This window comes from Haliotis rufescens, unplaced genomic scaffold (genome assembly GCF_023055435.1).
Source record: "Haliotis rufescens isolate VD_foot unplaced genomic scaffold, xgHalRufe1.0.p SCAF_8, whole genome shotgun sequence".
In the NCBI taxonomy this organism is placed as follows: domain Eukaryota; kingdom Metazoa; phylum Mollusca; class Gastropoda; order Lepetellida; family Haliotidae; genus Haliotis; species Haliotis rufescens.
In genome coordinates, this window is record NW_025964372.1 from 41796967 (window position 1) to 41807618 (window position 10652).

Here is a 10652-nt window from a genome sequence, read left to right on the forward strand (position 1 = left end):
CTTCATGACGAAAAAATCCTTTATGTTGCTTAATAGATTCTTTCAAATGTTCCTAACTGGACATATGCACATTTCAGTGTGTACCGAACTTTCCTGGGGCATTGTTTTAAGTTGAATTGAGTGAGTGTGTGAGTTGGATTTAACGCTGCTGTTAACAGTATTCCAGTAATATCACGGCGTGTCAGCTTAATGTGGGAGGAAAGCCCGAAGTGATGGAGGTCTCAGACGTTTACCACTTTGGTGAAACCCAAGAGCACGGGTATGGTGCTGACAAACCTAGAAACATAAACTGGGCGAACCTGGATTCGAACCAACAATCATAGGTCTCTGGCGTGCCCAAGGGACGCAGCTCTGCACAGCGAATCGCGGCGCCTTAGACGACTGGGCCACCCGTACCCCCGTGTTATGTTGAAATTAGTGGGAGTGATTTGTGTCGATGTAGTTTTGACGTTTCGGTATGCATTTCGATTCCATAGAAAAACCATTGTACTTTACAAATTCTAGGAACATGGCTAACTTTAATGTTTAGAAGATTACATAACAGTTTCTTACAAACGTTTATAACTGGACATATGCAGATTTCAGTGTGTTACAGCTTGACGTACACAATGCAGCTACATGTCGCTGTGTAAAATATGTACTTGCAGGAACACGTGGGTGTCTTTCTATCATAGTCGGTATTGTCACTTTGATTTGTTTCTGCACCATTTCCAGTGTCAGAGTTGTGAAGTCTCACTCCCAATACGAAGCCATGTAACCTGTTGTACATGCAATAAAGACTTTAAAGTATGTTCACGGTGACCTCATATTCAGGAATATAATGATTGTTTTATTTCAAAGCAATTTATCCTATTAATTTCCATGATGTCTTGGCAAACATGAAAATGCTAAGATCAAATAGAATTCTTTGAGCTGTGTCCCTTAAACAAATACAGACTTTATAGTCATGGGGAAAACCAACCAGTATTACATTCTTCCATGATATCTGACATATTCGTATGTGACATATTATGTGATAGATCACTGAATGAATCCCCGTAAGATATCGTTTTTATTACAAACATTGTATCTGAAAACGTATCTAAGGAACGAAAGATGTTGGAAGCACTATTCTAATAACACTATTGTACTAACATTCATGGTGTAATTTATATACTTTTATCATCAGATAACTCTTGTTAGTGCTGCATTAGTTAAATGGCCTGTTATGTATTGCCCATAGTTGACCAAATGTATAACCCCTTTGTGACTGTAGACCTACAATTATGTTTGTCAATAGAAGTTGTTTTTTATTCATTTATATTGTATGCTGATTTACTGATTTGGCAATATAGTTTGAACCGTTTCCTAAGTTAACCTTCGCGTTTTAATTCGGAAATCCCCTCGTAACACTGTGCCATACAATATAAACATACAGAGGCGATTAATTTTAATTTCTAAAATGTCACCAGTTTCATTCATGTGACAAATATATGAAAATCCTTATGCAATTATGCAGACGTACATATACAGTCGAACCCCGATGTCTTGAACTCGGATGTGCCGATTCCACGAGTCCAGCCGAAATCACAGTCCAACATCTTACCATATTTATAGTATTGTTACCTGAATGCTAGACATGGGTGTTTTGAGTTCAATTTATAGTCCCCAAAGTTAAAAGGTAAAACTTATCAAGATCCAGGTCGAATTCAAATAGTTCGGATAAGTCGAACTATTTCTTTGGTCCCCAGGAGTTCGAGGCAATTGGGTCCGATTGTTCCTTTATGAGTATATATCTGAATATGTATACAGTTAGAAAAAGGTGCTTATCCAAACGCAGTGAAGTCACACAGACTGAGCCATACCAGTGCAGCGTGTATCATAATCAGAACCAATCACAAACTATATTCACTATCATGATCTAAATATACACTTTCCCTGTGAAAAAGACAAATAAGTGTCTTTGTTAATTATATTCAAATAAAGAGAATACGCAAAACCAAACCAAAACAAACTAACAATTGAAGGAAGTTATCCAGGTTACATGGCATAAATAAGCATCAATTTATTTGTAAATCCCTTGCTCTGAAATAAGGTGGGCCAGACCGCCTCCATTGTCGTATGGATAGAGTATCAGACAGACTTATTTCGTATGTGTGGCCATAAGGCCAATAGCACAATGACATTTTGTTGTAAAACAATCCGTCGTGAAGCACCACTTGTATACTGATTAGATTGTAGCTAAATATGGTGTACACAGTTTTATTTATATTCAATGTTTTATACTTCTTTCAAATATCTTTTAAACACAAACTGCAAGTCTGAGAAGAATGTGGCTATTTTTGCTGTTCATTAACTGTACAAATGTTCTTTGTGATGGATACGTATAATAATAGTTAGGCAGGTATTTGATTCTTATATCCTCATATACTGGACAAATCAATAAAACATGGTATTCATTTTCTTGGTTATATTTGCAGAAAGGACACATCGATGTTAAAGCCTCATTATCTTTGGAGTGTCTGTATAATTGTATATTGAGGGTATGTATACCACGCCTGAACTTCCTTAAGCATCTGCGTAAAGGTAGAGAATATCTGCCCAGTAACGTTAAAATATGGTTCACTTGTTACCCCGCCTGGCGCTCAGCATTGAGGGGATAAGACTGGTCAGTTTGTGGTCAGTATACAGTGTCAAAGTGGGGTATTCATGTTAAAACTTCGGCATGGTGTATCAGTGGCTTGTTCTGTAAAAACGACATGAGCAGACACACATACATATACACATACACGTGCATGCACGTCACTTCATATAAGTGCAATATTCTTGAACGCAACGTTTAACCTCGAAGCTCATTTTGCCTTGCCTCACCTCTACAGAGAATGAATCAAATGAGGGAAAAAATAAAAAAATGCCTCCTTATTTATGCTCGGCAAACGTATACTGAATATTGTTTGTGAAGTCAGGTCTGAAGATTTTCGGGGTACGAATGGCCCAGCCGTTTAAGGCGCCGTGATTCGCTGTGCAGAGTTGCGTCCTTTGGGCACGCCAGAGACCTTTAATTGTGGGTTCGAATCCATGTTCGCCCAGTTTATGTTTCTAGGTTTGTCAGCACCATACCCGTGCTCTTGGGTTTCACCGAAGTGGTAAACGTCTGAGACATTCATCACTTGGGCTTTCCTCTCACATTAAGCTGTCACGCCGTGATATAACTGGAATACTATCGTAAGCCTTACTGCCACCGCCGTTATAAACATTATCCTGTCTTGTATCCAGTCAACAAAGTCAGTTGTAGACAATGCCAGGGATAGAAAAGGTTGAATAATGCATACCACATTTACGGTAGCTGGTCAAAGGGAGGCAACCCTGTTTTCAGATATTATGTTAGCATTTGATACGGAAGTTATCCTGACGAAACCTGGATACTGTGGGTAAAAAGCTGACAGGCGTATTGTCAATAGAGGCATCACCTGTAGTTGTTCGTACTGGGCTTAAATGACTTTGTGTCTGAATGTGGCAAATGTACGTAATAATGACGCAAGGTATAATGAAATGAAGTGCACTGATGTTTGAACGGCTTTAAATGTTCTGTTTTGTGTTGAACTCATTTTCCAGAATGGAAATAGTATTTTCCTGTTTTAAATCATACCATGAAGCAAATTTGTTCTTCACCTCATGTACATGAAATTTTGATCTTTTGATCACCACAACCATAGTACCTGTTACCTATTGTTCAGGTTGTGAGAAAGGGAGAGAAAACGTATACGCTTACTTATGCTATTTCTAGTGATATAAACAGAGGGAGGGTTTGAATATTTGAAACGATGTACAATATGAAGGTTGTATAGCACTGTGATCGAACTACGAATTACGAATATGTTCTGATTACTGACTGAATAATCAGTTTTTTATTCAATTTAATTTAGAAAGTATGTGCATTTCTGAGTAATTAATCATTGCTATCACTGTGAGGTGGAGGTATTTGAATTCGTCAGAGATGTTTGTATGGATAAGAGCGACAAAACCTTTTGCATAATCACAAGAAATCTCTGTGGTAAGCAGACTCCATTTTACGATCATGACTTTATTATAAGCATCACTATGAACTGTCATTATTTACGGGAGATATTTCAAATGTAAAATCGAATCCGTAGCATTCTAAATTCAATAAATATAAAATGTCAACGCCAGAGAATAACCAGTCTTGGATATCCACCGAAACAGATTCCATTGGGCGTAAACGGCAAAATAGGGGAGAAAACTATAGGAATAGATTACGAAAAATCACTGATGACACCACGTCTTGTGAAAGTGCACGCATGTCCTGCCCAACAGGTAGCAGCCGCCATTGGTACAATCTGACTCCACGTGTTCTTGGGGTAAACTTGCAAATGCAGAAAACACAAAGAAACAGTGATTTGATAAATATATTTACTGATCGCTGTAAAGTAGAGGTGAGATTACAATATCTCTGAACAAGGTAAAAATGTATGACGATATGCCCACCGTTTACTGATCGCTGTAAAGTAGAGGTGAGATTACAATATCTCTGAAGAAGGTAAAAAGGTATGACGATAGTCATGTTCGAAATGATAAAAACAAAGTTTCATTTCTTGTAATATTTCTCCGCCTTAGGTGCAATTACACTGACAAGGAGGGCCGTCACTGCAGGATGTTGAGAATGTCCTCCCATTCGATCGTGCATCTCTCTTTACATGTCCATAGTGCTTTGACCAGGTCCAGATAGGTGGCCGAACTGCCATTCAAATGCTTCCATTTAGTGAGCATAATCAAGATCTGCATATACATTGAACATGGGTGTGCAACTCTGCCCTGTTGGATAGCCACAACGCTGAGCCCAAGTTCAATCCCGACGTGCTCAAATCCCATCCCGATATGTCTCGCAACAAGTCCGAGATGTCGTGGAGTTACATGAGTCTTCAGTCTCTCGTTCACACGGCGTGTTGAACCTACACAGAAATCTGTATTACTTGATGAAACACCAATTCTACTACAAAGGCTCACATCAACAGGTTTCTTTCTGTTTTGTGTGATTGACATGTGGTATCGAATTAACCTTTATTTATCTCCAATGCTCATCGATATTCGAAATAAGCAATACAAATTGACAGAAAAAGAAGTTGCACATATCCTCCCATATACATATATGTCATCATAATAACGATTAAAATATGTTGAAAGTTTATGCTGAACACAAGGCATATATTACCAAATTTCTGAAATGAAATCTTCAAATTATGATAAAGAATGTCGCACAAAATTATCAATTTAATGGGCAGTTATAGTAAACGCACCTCTGCTTATGATCTGTTGGATGTAATACTCGATCAGCCCTTTGCTTGACTGGTGCATTCTCTAGAACGAAAAACACACACTATCAGTTGTATGTTGAGATGATATGCTGTAGTATTTCCTGAAAGGCGTTGAACTCAAATACAGTATTATTCTACAGGTGGGATCAAACTTCCCCACTATAACACTTAATATGGGATGATAAACTTCCACACAATAATACTGAATATGGAATGATAAACAAAGACAATGTCTGCCGGAACAGGAGTGAGTATATAAAGACTTTGAACCGTATGTTCGTTACCTTATATCCACTATTAAGCATATATACAGAATGCCACACGTGTAGTGTTAAATGATGTGTACATATATTACTACCATTATTGCACCTTAATGAACATATCTAAAAGGGCGTTATTAAGACGTACCTGCCACTGAAGTCCGGAGAAGCACGAGGAAATATTCCCCATGCTGCCTATACATATACACCACTCTGTGTGTTCAACTGGTATGACTAAATCAAAAACTCTAAGCTATATGTGAGCATTGCGGGAAGCCCCGGCACGAGAGGGGACACAACGTCTCACTCTCTCTCTCGCAATAGCTTCAACCAAAGATTCAGGAATTTCGGATTTTCGGATTTCAAAACTGATATAAAGGCGGAGTTTGGCAAAATGGTGTGTATGTGAAAGAGATTATAATAGACCTATATGGGGGTTATACCTCTTATCGTGCATTTTAAGTTTGTTGTCAAATACTATGACCAACAATAATAAAGAAATAACATTACAGCAGTGTTGATAATTGACGTGTGGTCACAAAAGCAAGATGCGGGTAAGTATGCCGCTTACACATGTAGATAAGAGAGCAGTGACAGCTTCACTGATATGCCTTTCTCCACTACGTCCAGCTGTTCAGTCAATAACCAAGCCAGCCCTTTCAAGGTGTCATGACTTATATGTTAGTCTTGCAACGAAGACAATAGACATGGGAATATTGTCACAAAAATAGTCTTTTAAAAAGGATAATAGGTCCCAATCTAAATAAGTATCTAGAAATCATGACAATATCTGTGATAATGCAAGACAAAACTAAATAACATGTTGTGTACAAAAGCTGTGGTACATTGTGGGTACTGGGTGACCTGGTCAAAGTGTAGGATATATGTGGGCGTTATTTTGGCATTGATATGGAATACCGGCTAGCATAAATAGGTAGCGTGTTTAAGGAACATATTGCTGTCTACAGCTATTTTCTATATATTTTAGGCTTTGTAAACTGCAATCAGCAGCCTAAAAACTGAAAGAACAAAACCATAGAATGGATCCGAACTTGATGTTAGACGTGTCAGCAATACGAAAATGTCCATGATTGGACTATAATCATGATTGGATCTTCTTCAGCTGTAGTCAAGTCGTCCACACGGACAGACGGACACACTATCATACCTCTTCCAAATGTCCACTGCAAGGTCCACGTATCATGAATTTTGTTGACAATAATTTCACATACATTCTAATCGTTGACTTTCTACGCCTTGTAAAACATCTTTCAAACGCAGGTAATGTGATGATCAACAACATTTCTATTAACAGTTCGTTCGTTACATCCATTTCAGTTTCCGGAATTTCAGATTGCGAATGACAGAAGAACCCAATTAGTTATCACTTGCACATTCTTCCGCGTGAGGAGCGGTAGGGTAGTCCAGTGGTTATAATGTTCGCTCGTCACGCCTAAGACCCGGGTTCTAATCCTCACATGGGTTCAATGTGTGAAGCCCATTTCTGGTGCCCACCGCCGTGATATTGCTAAAATATTGCTAAAAGCTGCGTAAACATTACACCTTCACTCATTCTCTCTTCCCCGTGTACATATGAGTGACTAGTTGTTTCGAAGGACGGATGGATAATTAGCAGTTGCTCAACTTTAATGTCTCTCTGGGATGATAATTGTAATAATGTGGTCTCCAGCTAGAGCTGCACTACAGCGTTTCTATTGCTGTTGATATGTAGACTATCTGTGAAACAACTGAACATGTATGTTAAGCTAGGGCAGATAAAATGTGTAGCTCTGAAGCCCAGATGACAGTAAATCATGCATGCTGACGTTATCTTATATAATTAGTGTGAATCGTAGCATGCAGAAAATGTAATCTTCGATTCGCTGATGTTATTATTCAGTCGCTCAGGAAAGATAAATTTCGTTGCACAGACCAAACCTAAGCACCCACCCATCGTCAGCTACACAGAATTATAATTCTACTACATTTGTTACATGTAGGTTACAGTCAACGTCGCATATCATATCACACACGAGGTGAAGAAACGATATATATATCCTGTTACTATATATGACATTTGTTCCTTTCTCAATACCAGCTTATCATCAGTTGGTGTGTGGCATTGTAAAGGAATGACATTTGGAAACACACGTACTTGACCTCATGGAATTCTTCAATTACGTCATCTTTAAATAAATATATTTTCATTCATACTCAGTGGTTATAGGCTGCTTATCAAATCTTCTCAATGTCAACACCTCATGGAGTAAGCTGTCTACTTCAGATGCCCTAAAAGCGTGTTTGATACCCGTGAAGATGAAGATGAAGCTCAGGTTGTAGAAAAAGGAGGTACGTTTTAACCACAAGTGACTATAGTATTGAGACGAGAGACGTGTGTGTGATGAGGTTTTAGTTTACTCGAAAACCCTAAAATCGTGTGGGATAACATACGATATGTTGATGTTGAGCAGTATCATCAGTCAATTGAAGTTATGGTGTATCAATTGCCTGAAATGACCATTGAATGAAATTAAAACACCCTTGAAACATATATATATGTACTTAGTCAACATTGTTTTCTTAGTTTTCAAACTTCGGGCTTTCCTCACACATGGGGCTGACACGCCACGATATAACTGTAATACTGTTAAAAGTGGCGTTAAACCCAACTTACTCACTCACTCTTAGTTTTCAGAACAGAGCACAGAGAGATGAACTAGTGGCCAGTCTTGGTGACGATGTAATAATTATTTATCTCACAATAATGTCTGTTGCAGGAAATAAAAAACACCACGCGTCCAGTGCGTGTCTGTTGATGGGCATTTATTGAAGCATGTATTCATACATATAGATGCCACGAAACTCATGCAGATATAAGACACGGCAAAACGACAGTAATTTGCACGCAATATCCTTCCCTGGATGTCACAACTAACTAGACTGAGAGGTAGTGCATGCTGTACACCATAAATCCGAAAATCCGGAAATGTACAAATGACAGACAACAACTTCATACATTTCCTGAAGATTTTTCTGCAGAATGTCTCTTTCACACAAATGAAATATAAAAGGACCACAGTGTATTGTATCCTTTCTGGGATGCTACTACAAATCTGTTGCAATGGTGCATAGATATGAGTGCAGTCACAACTGTATTTACACATGTTTCGTCATTTCGCCAATCTTTTCCGCTATCCCTTTGTAGTCAGCATGCAAAAGCGTTCACATATTATCCTTCGATAGTTGTCTAAATGTTTTATGGTAAAAGTGTAGAGGACTGGTTAGGATAACAATTTCCTTGTCTGTGACGGGTGCCACCAGTGGGACAGGATACCTTTTCGCGAACTTCTGGGATCATCTCCATGTGATTTCATACCTGAGAACCACTACAGCCCATGACCAGTATTTGCAAACTTCCAACCAGGAAATATTCTTACAAATAGAATACAGCTACTACAGAAAGTACAAAACTAATTATCGCCCGTAATCAATCAGCAAGATTCTACGCCAACCCTTCTTAAATTATTCAAAATAAGAGACAACAGATGAACAGTACACTTCACATACTGTTCAATCGTGCCCGGAGTCTAATCATTATGTGAGACGCATTTATGTCTCCGGATTTTGGGATTACGGATGACGTTTACGACACATGTAATCATCCCTCGCTAGTTCTTCCTCAAATATCACAAGAGACAGAAAGACAAGTTATTACAAAAGGCATCACAGCTATTTATTAAAAGCATTTATTCTCAACACATACAAATAGAATCACAATGTATTACAAACGGAAAAGATATTACTGTTTAAATGAAGAGTGTTCAGTGTGCAACTTGAGGAAACAGAAAATCATTCCGATCAGTCAGGATCCCAAATTATCTAAATAAGCCTCAGTGAACCTAGCATCTCGACTCGATATTTCAAAGCGGGAACCCAATCAATCAATGATAACTGTACATGAGAAGAGTGTTCAGTGCAGCGCTAGTATATGAGATAACATAAATGTAGGCATGATTTCTCTGTATGTGGTCGGGGAAACTCAGTGAAGCATTACTTATATACCCACTCATGTATTCACAGCGTAAAGCAAGACAGCGTCATGTGAAAACAGCTCTCCGACTTGATTACACAGACACAGTGGACGGTCCCTGAAGGATGTTGAGAATGTCCTCCCACTCAATGGTACACCTGTCATTGCATCTCCACAGTGCTCTGACAAGGACCAGGCTGGTTGCAGTTCTCCCGTTCTTCTCCTTCCACTTTGTAAGCATGTGCACAACCTGCATGTATAGTGAATAAGGGTGTGCAAACGTGACTTGTTCGATAACCACGAGAGTAAGTCCAAGTTCGATGCCAACAGACTCGAACCCGATCCCGATGTGACTTGCAACAAGACTGAGATCTCTTCCAGATACTGGAGTATCCAACATCTCGCCATTTACAGCATATGCATGGTTCCAGTGTGTTGGCACTACAACATTAAACTCACAATAAACTACCAATTTACTTGTGTACATTTTGTTTGATAGATGATGTAACAACATTCGGTTCGCTTTCATTAATCCAAATTATTTCACTAAACAAAGAAAAATACGATACATACATACAGTAATTTAAAAAGAAATTAATGGGGTACACATAGAACTAAACTTCCTAAAATAGAATTATAAGACAAACAGATTGTTTAAATAAAGAACTAAAGGATGACTATGCTTGTCATAAGAGGCGACCAGCGGGATCGTGTGGTCAGGCTCGCTGACATGGTTGATGCATGTTATTGTATCCCAATTGCGTAAATCGATACTCATGATGTCAATCAGTGGATTGTCTGGTCCAGATTCGATTATTTACAGACCACCGTCATATAGCTGGAATATTGCTGCGTGCGACGTTAAACAAAAAACAAGCAAACCAAATAACAAACAATTTAATTTAACGTACATGTAACTCTCTCTGTCAGATTGGGTTCATTTTGGCAGTTTATCGAGTTCTCTGTGTTGGACAGCCTCTGGAATCGAATAAACACAGTTTCAAACACGATTGATAGCTACGCCATCACAGCAATAAAACAATAAGGATA

At 38.6% G+C, this 10652-nt stretch overlaps 1 long non-coding RNA gene across 1 annotated transcript; it reads right to left on the bottom strand.

Moving 5' to 3' along the window:
* Window positions 1-9300: 9300 nt before the first annotated feature.
* On the bottom strand, window positions 9301-10652 carry LOC125377069. The gene is made up of 2 exons (XR_007219442.1): window positions 10514-10652; window positions 9301-10043 (listed from the first exon to the last, which is right to left on the bottom strand). It is a non-coding gene; the product is annotated as an uncharacterized LOC125377069 (long non-coding RNA).